General features: G+C 41.3%; 1 protein-coding gene across 10 annotated transcripts in view; it reads right to left on the reverse strand.

Annotated features, from left to right (window-relative positions):
- Positions 1 to 18775, reverse strand: part of LOC122573408 (agrin-like) — a 382715-nt gene that overhangs the window by 265900 nt on the left and 98040 nt on the right. The window lies entirely within an intron of this gene.

Consider the following 18775-nt stretch of genomic DNA (forward strand, 5'->3'; position numbering starts at 1 on the left):
CGGAATAGTGGGAAAGCAAAGGAGTAGAAATGTCAATAAAAATGTTTGAACGCGGTCAAGCAATTAGGAAGTCGTACGAATCCGTCAACAATAAATCGATTTGCAATTTTCCGCGGAATATTAACGTTTGAGATAGCAGATAATAAATAAACCGCGATTAGTTTTATAATTAGCCGCGTATTACATCGTTACATTCGCCTTTTTGTTACAATTCTGCAGGGCCTTAGCATTCTTTTCATCGCAGATAATAACATAAGGTAGCATTAGCGGATAATCAACGCGAAGAGCGATCAAATAACACCGTTCGTGAAGAAAAACAAAAGACAAAAAGGGTCGGAGTGCAGGTTCATCGCGTCTTTGTTCGTAATTGAGACAGCAAACGGGGAGAAACAGGTGGAGCCAGAGGAAAGGGTGCAGGAGAGCGAACGGAAGGGAAGGTGAAGTGCAGGTGAAATCGATTTTAGCCGACTGGTGCACCGACCTATCGCACCAGTCTCGAAAGTTACGTATTAGGTGCTTCAACCGTAATAGGTGCAATCAAACGTTAGGATTACGAGTGGTGCACTGGATGGAGAAGGGAAGAGAGGGGACGAAGGGGTGGAGTGGTCGAAGGGAGGAACGGGTTGGCCCCAAGTTTCAGTTTCAAGAGCATAAGCGAGTGTGCGACTGTACAAAAGATCGTGCACCTGTAACAAAACTAACATCGAATTCGAACAGCGAATCGAATGTAGAAAATTAAAAGTAACGCGTGTCAACGACGCTAATACGTATCTAATCCTTTTTTACCATTTTGTTTTTTTGTAGCTGTTTGTTCGATGTTTCGTTAGTTTTATTTGTAATTTAAAAACTCGTAGATTGACCATAAATTGCATCTGGCTATTCAATTTTATCAGCGAACTCCTACCTTTATGTTTAGCTACGTTTATTTAATATTATTTATATTTGTATCTATATTTTAAATTATCGATATTTCCCAGTATCAGCCCTTGTCGAACGTCGCAAGGGAAAATAAAATATTTCACGTTTCTATTCCCTCGTACAGTCTTCACTTTATATGATAACCATAAAAATACCACCGCTCCGATCCCGGTGCAATTATTTCAACTTCGAACGCAATAACAACTGCATCGACGTATTTTCGCTCCACGTGAATTTTTGACCATTCCGCCAGTGCACCGGGCTTTGCTCTCAAGATTCGTGGATAAGAAAGTCTCCATTTGGACCGCAGTACGTGTGCCGGATGCGTGCAAGTGCATGAGAAAAGGAACGAGAGGGTGAAACAGAAAATGAGAAGAGGAAAGGGGGAAAAAGACAGAGTGCAAAGGTGCGAGCACATTGCGACAGGTAAAAGTCGGTTGTGTACGTGTCTGTTAGTCGGTCCCCACTATGGTACTTCTGTGTCCGGCAAAAGTCCGCAGTACGCCCATGGGGCACTTTCGTACCCCTAGAACGTCTCGACCGGAAGAGTTTCGCGTGGTCCGCCCATTGCTTTTCTCTTGCATTCCTCGCCCTACCATCGTCGTACTGCTTTCTTCGCCGTTTCCATCTTCCTGTTCCAGGTTCTCCGGTTCACCGGTTAAATAAATACTTAAACGCGAACGAGGGCGACGCTCTCTCGTTGCTCGTCTCGCTCGAGATCGTGTTATTACCCTTACGCCTTTTGTCTGCTCTGTCCTCCGTGTGCACGCGTTATAAGCCAACGATATGGAGAGAAGGAACTGCGCCAGAATAAATTTTCTTGGAATTCCATGAGACTTTGACGGTTCCGCCTACGTGCTGTATGCGCGAGATTCTTGATAGCGTAATTTATGCAACGGCGATCGTTAGAGCGTTTCCAGCGATCGTTCGGTACCGTTTTGGAACGGCTGGCTTGGTGTGGGGATGCATGCACGATAGTGTCGATCCTAGCTAATTATTTTCTAGCGTGCTTGCGGTTTGTTTATACTAAAGTCGATTAGTGGGTTCTTAGGTCGGTTCTTTGATCGAACTCGTCGATAATTCCGAGTAATATAGCGGCGTGAAAAAATCTCAGACCGTATTACGTCCTTTTCTGATGACTTTTCACCATGTCTCTCGAATGTTTCAAACAAATACGTGTAAAGTGATTAGACTGCAGCTAGAATGTATGTATGAGAAACTTTAGAGAGAAAACGTGTAAAATTAGTGTAGTCAGACATATCGATCCACAACCTAACACTTTATGCTTTTAAAAATGTTAAACGTATTACATATAACTGGAATATTGTACTTTCCCGAGTGCAATAACGATATATCGAAGAACAACTTGGCAGTTTCCCAATTTGATAATATCATTTGAAACACAGATCGTGTTTTTCTTGATCATCTTGATATTTTCGTTCATCCGCTAAAATATCAACGCTGTTGACATTAAAACGATAGTGGTTTCGACGACTCCTTCGCTGTCGTTCATCCCTCCACAGTCGTTTCGCCGGACCGGTTCCCAGGACCGGCTAATAAAAATCGAGCGTCAATAGCGCAGAACAAACGTAATTACGCTCGACTTTCGAAAGCGATTACGAGATTTTCTGGTTGCCCGGGTTCACGTGCTCCACGTCGAAAAAGATCGTACCGCCAGGCGCTTTCTAATCGACCACGATTTCGGCCGGCACTCGTTTTACGGATAACAACGTGGCCAGACTACTTGCCGGCAATAGTCAACTTAACTGGATTACCTACCCATGTGTGCAGCAATTTGTCGCATTCTACGTGACTAAAACTTTCTTGTTCGTTCTGTGACATTTTCCAACTTGTTTACAATTCATTTTTGTAAAACATCGATACTCCAATAAAGAACATGTAAATTCTAAAATCGAACGACCTCTCGTTTGCGAGTGACACGCAACTGCTCGAATATTTCTCCATTTTTATTGTTCTTTAAATGCGTTCTTTCCGCTCGATACCATACATGCTGTGACTATCATAAAGGTAAAAGTGCCCATCTATCGAGTCACGGCTTTAAAATGCGGATCCATCGATCGACGAGCTTTCCGAACAGCGGAAGTTGGTTAGGTATGAAAAACAAAGAACAAATGGAAAAAAAGGAAACGAAGAAATGGACGAAAGAAATGGATCGAGCCGACAGGCGAGTAGGAATATAAAAAGAGATTCTAAAAACGTTGGTTAGGTCTTGTGGAAACGATTCGAGGGAAAACCAAAAAGGAGCGAAAAAAGAAAGAAACACGAAGAGAGTAGGAGGAGGAAGCAGGCGCCGTGAATTACGGCCGTAAAAAAAAAAGGAGAAATGATCTTCTTCGATCCATCCCTGCATAATTAATTACTTTCTCTGGGATGCAATTACGCCGCGTTTCCAGCTGAACCGCTGAAATGATTTTCGTAGCGTGGAAAAACGTCTCGACAATAACACATCCTCCCCCTGACCTGTCATGATCTCTGGTAAAAAAGACTGAGGAAAAAGGACGAAGAAAGGAGAGCGTTTTCCAGTCTCGGTCAACAAACCTGTGTAAATAAAATCTACATTACGCGCTCATCAAATTAGAGATTTACCACTAGCTGACTCTCTAATACATACGACGCGGTCTCCGAGTTTGGATAAAACTCGAGTTCGTAAAAGTAGAATTTAGTAAGAGAAATGTTCTTTAGTTCGGTGCGTGAATATTGTGGCGTTTGCCACGAGAGGATCTTTTATAGCGTCAACTATTTCGAATCATTCGCACGATACAACACGACGATAATGGAGGAGTCGTTTCGTTCAAAACGTGATCAACGCGAACAACTTTGTGCGAAAATAATTTTCGAAATAATACGCGAATCTGGAAGTGTAATAAGATGACAGTGGAATATGGTAAATCTATACAACTATGATGCAAGTGACTAGTATAAAATATGCAAGCACGATGCAAGAGACTAGTATAAATTATATGTTATATAAAATATGTATAAAACGAAGCAAAGCAGAGCGTAAGTAGAATTAGTCCGTCTATGGCCAGACACGTTTCACAATCTATATATCAAGCAGTTTCTCAGAAGCCGTAAAAGTTTCCTAACAGTCGGAAGAACTTTCTTTTCCATGTAAGATAAAATGCCTTCTCGAGCAACGATGTTTCATATAAATTATGGCTGATCTAATTAATACATTAGACACAACCTTCTTCTAACAAAGTTATCATAACCTGTACAAAATGATTCCAGCTCCCACCAAAGAAAGACTTGGAACAATTTGAATATTTCTAATTACTTATTACGAAGGAAATTATACTCTTCCGATAAAAGCTTACGGAAAGCGTCCAAATTCTTTTAGTTGATCAGAAACGAGCTTTATTAGCTTCCGTATTAATTGCCTGGTATTAGTGCTTACCTAAGTGAAACCATTTTATTAGTAATCACGCCGTTTAATAATCGTACTGGTCTGATAGAGCGGTATAACTTTATCGTTAATCTACGTGAATTATTTATCGTAGCTGCCAGTTGATCGATATCGCCTTTTAGAGAATAAAATGACGGCATTGTAGAGAAGAAGAGGCAAGTACGAACAAGGGTAATCGACATCGATCATTTCCACGTGATTTCATCAATCGAAATTTGTTCATCGATACTCAGACGCAGAGATGTCTGGGTCAGCGAAAGGATTGATATCGAATGAACGTGCAACTCTGATAAGCTCCGTCTCGCCCTGCGGTCGAACGATGCCCTCGATCACGTACACGCTGCACCACCGGTTACGAACTTTATTAATTTTCTTTCTACCGAACGATTCATTATTCGGTTAGTTCTATTTATTCTTAGCCCACTTCGAGAAGCGTGACTGATTACAACGCGCCTCGATGATCTAAGATTCATCCGCAGTTGAAACTCTATCGGATACAGTAAATAGAAATTAACAATTGTTTGAAATATGATACGTAAGACTGTAAAAGGTTAAAGTCAAGACGCGAGATTCGCATACAGCGAATTCATAAATTCAAAGTTTCGAGAAAATCAGATCTATTAACGTATTAAGTGGCAAACGTATAGTTGCGAAAATTGAAGAAAAAAACTTCAGCAGTATCCCAAAAACGTCGATTAACGGGTCATCGCACGTATTACGACGCGAGGATAAAAAAGTAAGCTGCTTATCTCGAATGTAGAGGGCAGGAATATTGGCTGGGCGGCGGGAAACTTTGGGGAGAACCCTAATTCTCTATATATTAATCGAAGTTGAGCATTATTAGCTCCATGGACCACTGCTACCTCTGATAAGACCATAATCTCCGATCCTTCATCTAACCACGAACGAAGTTCGCTCTAGACAGCTCGTATTTCCTTTGAAATCCACGAAAAACGTCGTAATTTGACACTTAATTTTCTCTCAACGTACTTTTCTAGTAGATCGTTAACAATATTATAATTTGAGGCCTTATTTAATATTCTCTTATAAGAAATTTTAATCTTCCTCCGCGGCGAGTCACATAGCGGATTTTAATGGATTGAGAAAGCGTCTACGGGTGTCGTTGAAATCGGATTGGCGTTTCTTACCCTATATATCTAAAGGATTCGTTAAATCGTTCGTAAAATCCAGTTCGTTCCTTCGCGCGAAACGTTTCGTCCAGATTTCTTGCCCGTACAACTGTAATTCACAATTTTAACACTCGTTAGAGCGTAATTAAAAGAAGGAATGATAAACGTCCGCTGGAGCACGACCGCTGGCACAACTTTCGCGCTACAAGCACAATTTTTACCCATACCCGCGGCCAGGTCTGAAAATTCACGGAATTTTCTCATAGGGTATGATTCAATTCGCACATATTCGCACATAGCGTGCCTCTCTCCATTTTACTCTCATCTTTGTCCCTTTTCTATACGTTTCTTTCTACCTACGTGCGCATATGATACCATTGGTAGATTCAGCGAATAAAAAAAAATTTTATTGGTACGGGCACGGCTGGTCGACAGTCGTTCATCGCCGGTATAAAAATTTCCTTCGGGCATTAAAGCTATAAAATCATGGACGGTCGGTACCGCGATGAATTGCAACTACGATCTGTGTTACGTCGCGTGAGATGATTCGTCCGATGTCCTTCATTGTCTGACCGTCAAGGCCCAAGCTCAATTAGACAGACCCTCAATAGACCTAAGGCCCCACCATAAACCGAATCTTATTAGCTTGCAGGAACCTTTAATCCTGCAAGTATTTTCGGTTTATAGCTGGTGCTTAAAACAGTGCTTAGGTTTATTGCACGTTCTTACAAATTATGGAGAAAGCAAGTAGTTACCTAATGGGAAAAACGAATATTTGTGTAACGGAAAAGCTGGTTCTTCTCATAAATAATGTAGCCCATGAGCCACGTTGGTAGGAGGCTTCTTCCTCCCTATCTTCATTCCTAACGTTGGACATAAGCAATCGGCATCGCGGATCGTTACCCTCACTTTCCTGACGAAAAGTGTGAGCAACGAATCCGCGTTCTTCGTTCAAAAGGCACACTCATACCGAGCTTTCCTCCGTAATCCCATAAGAACGAATTTCGCTTCTTCTATCACATCAGGGGAGTCAATTTCTACTTCTTCTACAACATCAGGAGGGTCATCTCTATACTTGTTCTCACGACGACAGAACAGTCAATTAGCAGACAAATCTCATCTTCAGTCTATATCAACTCGACTCAAAGGACATTTCAAGGAACCTCGCGAGTCAGAAGTCAACAAGTCGAAGACAATCAATCGACGGAAGACACATCATCATACTCGCCAATACGAAAGGAGTCTCAGGTCGTACTCAATCGTAGTTGTCATTTCAAATACTCATTCTTGTATCACACTGAAGTTGTTGGATCATTCAAATATGTAATAATCTGTTAATAGCAGCGTTATATTTAATCGACCGCCCTTATTATCCCACAAGAAATAAGGGATCGAACACATCTTGAATTAATTATTTTGTTTCTCCGCTGATTCCTTAAATTTTTCAGTGACGAAGCGAAGCATAATTAGAGATATCTGTACTTAATTAGTTTTTATACCGATCGATTTAATGTCGATAATAAATTATAAACATGAAAGTTATACATAGAATATTTGTTCGCCTTATATCCGTCTGACAATACAAATTTCTCGTTTCCTGAATCGTCTACAATTGATGGTAGGATGTTTCTCGTTATTATACCCTTCGAGCTCGATCGAAGACGTATTGTTTGATAAATCAAATGTTTCAATGCAGTAAATTGAATACCTCGTTATACATTTTCCATCGTATCTAATTGGCGTTATATTTTCTCTCAGGCAAATCTCGTAGGTAGGAAACTACAGAAAAGAAAATGGAATCATTCACAGATTATTTAGTATGGGAAAAAACTAACAAAATAGTAAAATTCAATTATTAGATTATAATTATCCAAGCAGTACAACGTTCGAATTCGTTAAACACAATTACTCACAACTGTACTACGCTAATAAAGCAAAATGTACAGCAATAATATCTCCAGATATCTTCGATTTCCACGTGGCTGCATAAGTAACAGATCGGCGCATTGGCTCTCACAAATGTAATATCAATCCTTTACTCTCAATAATCTTATGTGCCAAGGGAGCAATACGATCCCGCTTAAGTTTTCTCGTAAACTCACGACTCTTCCAAGATATAACACATCTCCTGTTGTACCCGCACTGTAAGACTTCCGCGCATGTATTCCACGCAAGCGATTGACCGTGTTTCAGTAGTGAACACGTGCGAAATTACGGCTCGTGGTGTCACATTAGAGCCACCTCGTCGTTAAGTCCGTGGCTCGTCGCCGTATCGCGTCGGTTGAACGCGGCCCGGATGATGCGATGCGAGCCAGTTGCGTAATTAGCAATAAAGATCGAATCATGGCGCGTGCGAACGTGCTACGTTATTGGAATGCATTAAAGAGCTTGGTTCCGGGTCAGGTTTAAGTACAGCCACGCTCGTATTGACGAGAAAATCGACGCTATTCCGAGAATAGTTCCCCAGAGACGAGGTTGTTCGTCCCGAGACGATGAAATAAACCGTGCAAGATGGCCGCGGCCGCTATCATGGGAACGATTACTGTCGAGGTGTCTTTGTGCCGCGGCTGAAATCGGAATCGCTGTGATCTCAATTATTCCACGCTTTTGTCATCCGGTTTCCGGCATTTTGCGCGTTGTCCACCACCGCCGAGTACGCTGATTTCCGCGTGAAACAAAGAGCTACGGTGAGAAAGGGGAAAGGACCGGCTGAAAGGAAGATACTGAAGAGACGCGGATGAAAAGGAGACGAAGAAACGTAACGGAGAGAACGAGGCAAAGCAACGATCCCCGAAGACGCTGAAAAAGAGAGGGTTGAAAAAAAGGCAAAGGGTAGCTTTGCATCGGGAGGTCGAAAGGGCGAAAGACGACACCAGACGCGCGTAAAAGGGTCGGTGAAGATTATTTCCTAGAATGGCACAGGCAAGTTCGTGCATCCTGAAATGGAACCCCCGGGCTGTGTTACTCTTCCTTCTGATTCTCAACCGAAACCTCTCTCTTCTTCTGCCTTTCTCTTTTCCCTGCGCTATCCATACTCTCTTTCTCTATGTCTGTTTGTTCCACCCACACGGTTTTTCTTTCCTTCCTTCGTGTCGTTGGTACCTCGTGCACACCGGTGTTCCGTGTTTTTCACGTACCAAGTGAATGACCAGACGTGGGAAAAGTCAAGGGGTCGCTCTTTGACGATCACTTCGCAGCAGACAAAGGGTGGGCAACGAATGAAAGGATCCGTACGAACGAGGCAAGAGTAGCTGCGCTCGTATTTCGTTTCCAACGACGCGGAAAGTTTCGAGTCCCTCTTGAGGAGGCTCTCGACGTTCCTTCTTAATTATCAATACGCCAGATTCTTAGAGATTCCCTGTATCTACGATCGATTCAATTTCTTACATATACCGTACATATAATTCTCGTGGGTTCCACACGTTTAATCGTACTCGAATTTTCATTTTCTATATTACATGGTAACAAATAATTTTCCTCGATTTACTGTTTCTTCCATACACAATCTTAGATAACATCGACGGCAAATGTTTTTCGAACGTATTTGTTTGCGCTCTTTATGTTTCACAGATGCTAGATATTACAACCTTCTAAGTGGGTCAAAGTCTAGCGTAGAGTAATCTATGATCAAGAATGTGATCGATTGCGTAGAATTTTGATGGAAAGGCGATCGTTATTAACAAAGTGCGGAAGAACTTCCCGCCCATCGTAGATAATCTTCCATCATGTTAAAGTGACATAAGAAAGAAGTCGGAGAACGTTAGCTTAAAATTACGTAACCGTCCAACATCAACTTCGCTTCGATCGATGAAGAAAACGATCATCTTCTAATTAAATCTAATTGAAATTAAATTGCACGCTACCTCTTTCACGTTGCTTTTCCGCTCTTAGAAAAAATTCATTTCTACGACTTAATTTCTACTTTACGTTATGTTGTGAAATTACCAGGCGTCTAACGAAAGAGATCAGTGAATTATCGTTAAAAAACGACCAGGCATATAAAGCAAGTGATTAAGATAAATTTCTTAACCCTGGAAATGAGTGAAAGGAAAGTTTAACGCGGCGTTTCGTTGCATGCGGAACAGAAAAGTTCGTGGCGTCTGAATTCTAATGGACTGTTTAAAATATCCCCGACGAAGATCCCCGATTATGGGCAGAAGGGAGTCGTTGAAAAATCTGGTCCCGTAGCTTTGAGCCCGCTAACGGGAAGCTGCGTCAGCGACCTTGAAAAACTCCGCAATCTCTTAACTTCTTAACTTTTACGAGCGTTTTGTCGGTTCTGTTTGTATTGCGGTAGAAGTTCGTTTGCGCCGCATTGTTACGCTCCCACTTCTAAACCGAGTCTGGGGCGGGTAAACCGTAAAAAGGGATATCCGTTGATGGATTGAATGCTAACATAAGGTTGAGTGAGAAAAACAAGACGAAAGATAATCGATATCGTTACTATACCCAAGAATATGATTCCTTCGAAAATCTATATCTTCGACGTGTTTCTAATATTTTATAAAAATAATTAATAAGTTATATTAAAGTACGATATAAACGATCATTGTTACGAGGAAAATATGAGAAGCAATTAGCGACCTCGCGTCCAGTGTATCCTTCAATTTACGAAAGTTCAACTTTTGAAAAGCTGTTGAAACTAAGTTTTTTCATAACGCAAAGAGGAGAACTTTCGAGACGTGGCTACGCGTCTCTTTCGTTAGGCACAGTATCTGAACGAACGAGAACTAGAACAAGGAAAATTCGACGAAAGATGTTTTACAAGCCTAAACTGGCCTTATGAAGGTCGAAAAATTCTACTCGACTCGACCTCAAAGATTATACGATACAAAGAGTATATCGGAAAACTTCTTCGGAGAAACATCATAAAGAATGAATTCGAAAATATCTGGAATAACGTGACACGATTCTGTTTTAAGAATTCCAAGTCTTGCGCGAATTAAGAATTAACGTTCTACCGTCTCTCGTATAATAAGCCAATTCGAATTAAGGGGCTGACGACTCTTATTTCGTTACGAAAATATAGAATGAACGAGATCGAAGAAGGCAGGAGCAGAAAATGTAAAACTTGCCGGTGGAAGGAGGAAACACGACGTTATGTTCAATTACGTGGAGAATGCAATAGCAAACATAAAAGTTCATGTAACGAAGCGACATAAGAGAAGCACGGTACGAGTCAGAATGCAATGCGAGTGTTTTGCTAGCCAGTGCAGCGTATGAATACTTTGGAACTGTACGTAAGGTAAAGAAAGACTCGGTATTCAGCATAAGAGTATCTCCTTGGACGAACGTTGACGACAGTCAAACAGAGACTTCTCTGTTCAAAAACTCGGTCTCGCGTGAGTACAAATCACTTTTTGCTGTTCTTTGTTTTTACAACGCCTCCCCTGGTCTGACGGTGTGATTCGGGCCCTTTTTTATCTTCTTCATTGTTCCTCCGTGGATGGTGCCGCCGCCCCTTTGTCTCATCCCTTGCCTCTATCCTTCGCGCGTCGCTCCTTGCATACAAATGCGACCATCTTCCGGTCCAAAATTACCCTTATCTGGTTCGTGCCAATGTTCGAGCGTACAACGGAACAAAGTGCGAACGTATCATACCGGTGGGATTCCAGAGATATAAATTTCAAGTTTTTCGTATAGTTAAATCGTGGGCCGGAAATATGCGAGCTCTCCCCCGTCGTAGATAGAGTCTAACCTGTTTCAGGGTATCGGTGAGAAATACGGATTAAGAGAGAACGAGAGCACGTTTTCTTCAAGTTAAATAAAAGAGGAGCTCGTTGGAATCTCGGTTCAGGAAATTCGTAGTAATTTTCAAATCTATCTACGATTTCTGATTGTATCTTGAAAAGGTTATTAAAGAAGCACGAGACAAGCGGAAAGCTGTATCAAGAGTTTAAAACTGCAGCGGAGGAAGCTAAAGCCTTTTATCAGTTGAAGGTAAAGTTTTGAATACCTGATACTAATCGAAATAGAAGAGCCGCTAATGGCTAAATTGACGCAACGTTGCGTGTTAGTTCGCGAAACAAGAATCGTTAAGCAGTCGCCACCTTATCTCTTCCGCTTGGCGACGCTTTCTGTCGAAGAAGATCGCTTCCGGAATCTACTTAGGTCCGATACGCGTGTTTAATTCGAAGTTTACGATCTTTGTTCTCCTCGCAAACGATTTTAAATAATCGAAATGGGAATATAAAGGAAGAGTGGAAGGGAAGCCACGGACGCGAAACAATATTCCATCTAGTTCCATAAAACTACGAAATAAATGTAATACGCGTTATAATCTACACCGCGTGGCGAAAAATCAAACTCTATTAATTTATTAAGACTCGCATAAAGAAACGAATTTATGCAGATATCAAGATATATAGCCCATGTTATTTACAGATCTCGAGATTTATTGGCGCCGTCCCGAAACGTTATAGCGCGCATTCGTGATTGTATTTCCAGCATAAAAAATGGATCTCCGCATGCACGGGCAAACACAAACGAAACATTGATAACGGAACAGTAGCGACATCAGTTTCGGCCGGGATTTATGCCAAAGCGATAGATTTCGCGGTGAGTTCAAAAAAAAAATCGCACCCTCGGGAGAAATACCACACTAGACGGCATGTAACTTTTGTGAAATTTAAATCCCGACTACGAGAACGAACCGAGAGGTACGAGATTTTAGTAAAGATATCGACCGGGTTACAGCTCGTGTTGGACGAACTCAAGCGGAAGAAGAGTGTTGTAAGGCCCTTTACAATCTATAAACTAGTTTATCGGAAGTCAACTTTTCACGTTCCACCGAGCGAAAACACGCCACTCGCGTACAGATCGTGACCACGAGCGAACCACAGTGACTTCTGGAATCTTTTTACCGAGGAACGAAAGAGAGTTACTTTCACAGTGTTTTGAACAGAAATATTTTATGGATGTAGCTACAATATCTTCCTTAGAAAATTAGAAGGAAGATATATCATTGGTAAACAAGATAAAAATATGTTTAACATAGACATGTTTAACAAACTTCTACTAGCGAAGAAAGTTATTTGCAGAAATGCAAGAACATCGAACTGAAATAATAATAAAGATTTCTTCAGTGCTTCCAAATCTGAGTATTGAAATGTCGTACGTTGCACGTTTGCATTTTCTAGCGTAACTGTTTGAAAATATTTCACCGAGTATCGAACGATATCTTCAAAGCGTTCAACGACAAAACGTCGCTCTGGGCCACGTAACAGAAATTCAAACGCGAGCAATATCTATACGCAACTAGCCTCCATGCGGACGCGTGTAACTCGTAACTCAATTCGAACGGACGTTTGATAATGCGCGTAGATGCAAATACGATGGACATTTGCAACAACCTATTTTGAAAGCTAATCGCCCTAAGAGAAATATTTTCCCGGGAAAATAGTAGGAATGCAAACAGCACGATAACAACGCGATGTTTTTGCTGAGAATTAAAAAAGAAATGAAAGAGCTAGCAGAAGATATGGTATAAATATCCTATTGTAATCCATAACAAAATCCTCTGATTAAATATATCGTTTCCTGTATTTATCTAACTATTGGGAGAAATTTGCTCGTACCACTTTTTTACTGAGCTTCTCAATTAATGAAACATACGAGGAGACAAGAAGACAGTGATAGGTATATCTCCTGTATTTCAATACTGTATTACATAAACAAGAGAACCGACAACACGTGTTTAAGAATAATACAGGTAGCTAAATATTACTTCACCTTTTTGTACAGTTCCACTGAAAAATTTGCGAATGAAATACAGATATATCGTTTAACTGTAAAGAAAAAGTGTGCATAACTACGAGTTATATGTCCTAAATTTGTCAAACAGCCAGGCTAAACGAAAAAGCCATGGACAGGTAAACAAAATGGTTGGCACTCAAACTTTTCAAGAAACTTATGCAACATACACGATCCGATTCAACAGGGCGTTTGTCTTCCGTGAAATATATATTTTTGAAACATCCATTCGGGATATCCGATTATCTCGGTATCTCGGTATCTTTCATTTTAGTTTGCATTATAATTCTGATTATGAAGTATAACAAATATGATAATAAATTCTATGAAGAATCGCTCACAGTACGTTTCTTTCGCTTGAACTTCCCGTTTCCTTTTTCTTCCTTTTCTTTTTTTTTTTTTTTCTTTTCTTACTTCGTCTTTCGGTTTCAATCATTTCTAGCAGCCAAACTTTGAACTTCTTGCTCTTTCTGACGGTAACTCTTGAACCGCTTTTGTCATCCCCAAACTTCAACGATCTTTCTTCCCTTTATCCATCAATTCCGTGTGCCCCCCGATCATAAAAATATACCGGTATTTCCAGCCTTTAAAATTAAAGTGATGGTAACATTTTCTATACTGTGAAAACAAAACAAAGAACAACTTCGTCCGCCTTGTGTACGCAATATTCCACAATGCTACGTTTTGACCTTAACCCGCGAGCAAACGTTTTTCGCGAACCACACACGCAAACAGAGACACACGAAAACGAGATCGAGCGAAAGATTCGGCAGCGGTATATAAAGTCCGGAACGAATCTATAGGACTTTAAACGCAGCAAGAGGATTAAAGGGATATCGAGGAGCATCGAAATACAAATCGAATGAGACTGAATCGCCTGTTGCATGCAGATAGATGAGAACTCGGAAGCGAGCTGGCCGAAGGGAGAGGTTTGGTCAATGAAAAAAAGAGACAAAAATGCTGGCATGAAAATCACCCTGTTTTCCCTGTAACCTCCGTAAGTGTTCCTCCCTTAAATATCCTCCATAATAGGCAATCTCGATCATGCGAATATAGCGGTCGCGCAGCAGAAACTGCTCAGACTGGAATGAAAGTCCGCGCATTTTTCGAATTAGTCCGCCCGGTAATGGAGCAGAGAGCCGTGGAAATCCGACGATTCAATTTTCGCCTCGTCACGCTTCGCCGTTTCAATTTTCATACTCGTAAACGGCGGTGCTGGTTTGCGGCTGTGTATTTACGATCAAATTCTAGTCAATAACGTTCCACGGTCGCCACGACGTTAAACACCGTGCGTAGAAATGCTCATCTATTTTTCGCGCGCCCGTTAAATTGACGAAACAATGGTGAGTTTCGCGATGTGCGACGACGGACGCAGGCGACGGTGATAAATTCGAAAAATTCCCGCGACCAGGTGAACGCTGCTTTTCTTCTTTTTCACGTCGCGTATCTATCGACGTCACAGTTGCAAAGTCGTAAAAATATTTATCGAAGCATAATAAAAAAAACAAATGGCACGCGAGTGGAAACTGTTTACGGCTCTCCTTTCAATTTTCGCGACAATCCGCAATTTCCTCGTCTGATGAGCGATTTAAAAACACGAGATACAAAGGGGAAAGATGGAACAGGGAAGAAGAAAGAAGAAACGGGTTGACAGCCCGTTTTAAAGAGTACCGAAGCCAAATTGTCAGCCACACGCAGGATCTCATAGTTGTCGCCACAGATTCAGATAAAAGACGACAAATTTTGCCACACGCCGTTTATGATCTTGAAATGTAATCGAGTTACACCTATCGTGTCTGTTAATCACGAACACGCGGCTTTTCGTTTCTGCAACGTTATGTCATTTTCAACAAGCTATTTTTTCTATTTATTTATTATATTTATTTATTTTGTTCTATTTATCTAAAAGCTATGACGTTCTTTATCGTCTCGAGATAATTGAGAACGTACGAATACTTGTACAAGTACTTCACTGTACGCGTTCTAATCTTACCGTATACCAAATCAGTACCATCGACAGCGGCACGAAGATATATTAGATGTTAGGTACACCCTATACTTTATCTATATGAATTTCGTGAGTGGTATTGTAGTTTGAAAGCTGCATTTCGCTCGACAAAGCGTACACATAATGGAAACGTATCGACAATGATGGAATTGGGAAATCACGAAAACCTTAGAATCGAGACGATTGAAAAGAAGGAAGATGTTACTTGGTGATATATATCGATCGATACTTCGTATTGTGGATATTAGTCAGTAAGATACATTCAGTACTGTACTGGCTATTTCTTATCAACTCTTATATCGTAGTAGGTCATATTTAGAATAGATTTTTCTGATAAAATATATAGTTGTATAAATTCGATAGATAGCGATCTTTTGTTCTCTGTTAAACGACTAGATCGACAAAACGACTAATCTTCAGTTCCTCTTAAAATCATAAAGGCCAACCTTCCAACTATCGTGAACTTCTGCGCGTGTGTGAATGAGGATAATGTTCAATTTGATCCTGAACAACAAGAGAGCGACAGCAAAGTTCCGTGGAACTTCCAAGTTATAATTACCAGGTAGTCGGACATTTCAGTAATTAAAGCTGGAATCTTCGTAGTTATTCGAAGTTGATTCTTAAAATTATCTGGGTGTTTCTCCGGCGGTGACCCTTTTACAATGCCCGTCGAACTTACTGTCGTTACAGTTACTTACTCGACGACTTTCGCGACATTTATGAATTTAACGCACGGTGAAGCATATATCGGATGTATGTAAATCCTGTTTTTTGTTTTTTTTTATTTTTTTTTTGGTATCTGCTTTCATTAAAGAATTTTTTTTATTCCGCCATCTATTTTCTAAGCCCTTTATCAACGCGAGAAAAAAATATCGCGGTACAAATTTGCGACTGACGAACGGATCTCCCTCCAAATCAAAATTTGACACTTTACCGGAATACAGCTGCCAAAAGAATATCGCGTGTCAATTTCCACAAGGGTAAACGAGTTTCATAGAATTCCGAATAAATCGCCCCGCGTTCGTACGAACCTGGCTAAAAGAAAAGGATTAAATTACACAGCAGGATGCGAATCGTGGTAAATTTCGATATTGATTTTTCTGAAACTCAACCAGGAGAAACGTTCCCACCCTTTTGCTTCATGGGCCATCACTGGTTCCAATTGAAAAACGATGCGACACACAGGCACTAGGTATTTCCCAATAATATCGTGCACGAAAACTTCACGTAGTCATCGTTGGATCGTTTAAGTGCCCTACGGTTTGGTCGTTGTGGAATTTTTCGCGCGAACGATGATGTGAAAAATGGTTTGGCCATGCGGCGAACGTTCCGTGCTTTTTACTTTCAGCCCCCTTTTTCTTTCGAGTCCTATGCATTTTATCCGGATTTCAAGCGTTTCATGTGCTCTACGATCCAGCTAATTGGGAAGCGTTCGATCGTTGAATGGTTCGAGGCCTCTCAAAAACGAACAAATGATGTTTCAAAGAAATCCTTTATACGAAGATAACTTTCCGTCCGATTTGTTAAATTTCTCTCACAAATATTACGCTCTCTTACAAGTATGCGGGTCGAAACATCGGACATTTTTCTGACAAAAATATCATCGATTTATAATTAATTACGTCGACGTCCGTTTCTACATCGAAATATACTTACCATTTTGTACTCGTAAACGTAACAGACAAAACTGAACGTCGATATACTCACACTTTGACTCCATTAAAAAGCGCGCCAGGTAAAAGCGAAACTTTGGTGCGAAATTCTTATGAAATCGACTTGGTTACCAAAAAGAAGAGTCCATAATTAGTCGTTGGCAATCGTTTAAACGTCGCCGAAAGAAGTACGATTACTGTTGGATCCTGAGGTGCTTGAGCCTGGGGCGATCGCAGCTAACGAAAAACTTCTCGCGAGTACGGCAGATTCATGGTACGGTGCAGTATTTTCCGAGCGGCGAACTGCCATAATTCGCTGCCAAGTTCATAGACAAGAGGGTGAGGGAATGAGAAGGTGGAGGAGAGATGCGGCGCGAGAGACGACAGCGAAAAAGAGAAAAACTCGAACGAGAGATCCGAAGTTTGGTCCACGGCCTCGACCTCGGGAAAAAACGCATCTCCGAGCGCAATATATCAAAGAGATACGCGTGACCGAACGAATCACGATCCGACGCTGGCCAACGTCGTCCATCCGGTGCGCGAGCAACGCGCCACCAGTAATACGCCGCGCTACCCCTCCGAGAGATAACCTAATGTTCGTTCCTATTAACAAAAGGGCCAGACCTCACCCTTCCGAAGAATCGCGCGCCAACCATTCGAACACGCAACCCTGGAAATTTGAACGCCCAAAGCGTTTTGCAAATTACGCATCGTTCTTCGAAATAGTTGGACCGCGTGCTTACGTATACAGCTGGAGGTAATATTCTCTAATATGACAAAGGTACGCGTTGATTTTCTTCCTCGATTTTCTGGATCTGAATCTACCAGATTCTTCGAAACTCTCATTCTACGCGTTGTTCGCTATAATCATTACCCCGCTGTTTTTGTGTATCTTTTGTAATTAGACCACGATATTATTTTATGTTACTCGTTCTCATTCTCATCTGTAATGCTACATTTCCTCGTAAATAAATGAACAAATAATCTGTGGAACTTAGAAACGTTAACAATCTTCTCGGAGCTAATAATAAATATTATTACGCGGAATAGAACGCGTTGTTTTCGTTAAAAAGGCTCGATTCTCCAAAAAAAGCCTGTTGAAAAGTCGCGTGTTTAAAGGTTAATTTCCTTGTTTTCTGTACCTTGGCCATTCCCTGACTCGGCCTGTTAATTAACCGGAGTTAACCGAAGGCCAGGGAGAAACGGAAAGCGGCGGCGATTCAAAGGAATTTACGATTTTCCTCTACCGGTGCGGTAGAAAGAGAAGTGGAAAAAGGAAAGGATTGAAGTATCGAAACTCGGCTCGGGCTGGTGCAGAGGGTTAGCAAGGTTTCGACGTCGGGAGTCGCGTTTCACGTAGATTTACACGAAACTTCTAAGCTTTGGATGTGCTCGTGGAAGAAGCCGAACCGTAGCCTGCTGATTCGCCTCGCGGTAAATTCCAATTCCCTAGTTCCGTTTTAATTGCCGGCTTAATGCACTTCTGTATTCTCACTCCCGTTCTCTTTTTCTAGCGCATTATCATTGCGTGCGCTACTTGGCTCGTTTTCTTGCACTTGGTGCACGCTCGACTCGTTACATCGGAAAATTCCTTCTATTCGAGAAGCTTTTACACCACGCGAAGTAACCAAGAAACCTGGATGCTCCGAGCCAAAGGACTCGAATATTTCACGATAATTCGATTTCCCACGATACAGTTCCGGTGATCCCAGCTAGCGCCTGGGATCGTGTCCTGGAAATCCTTGCTCGTGACAAAGACACGAACGTATCGATCGCCGTTAAGAATGCCAATTTGGATTACGTTTATAATATGAAAGGAGAGTTTGATATTCCCCAACATTGACGCGTCGAATTCGATTTTCGAACTCGAGAAATAATTTTCTAAGAA

This window comes from Bombus pyrosoma, linkage group LG12, assembly GCF_014825855.1.
Source record: "Bombus pyrosoma isolate SC7728 linkage group LG12, ASM1482585v1, whole genome shotgun sequence".
Lineage (NCBI taxonomy): Eukaryota > Metazoa > Arthropoda > Insecta > Hymenoptera > Apidae > Bombus > Bombus pyrosoma.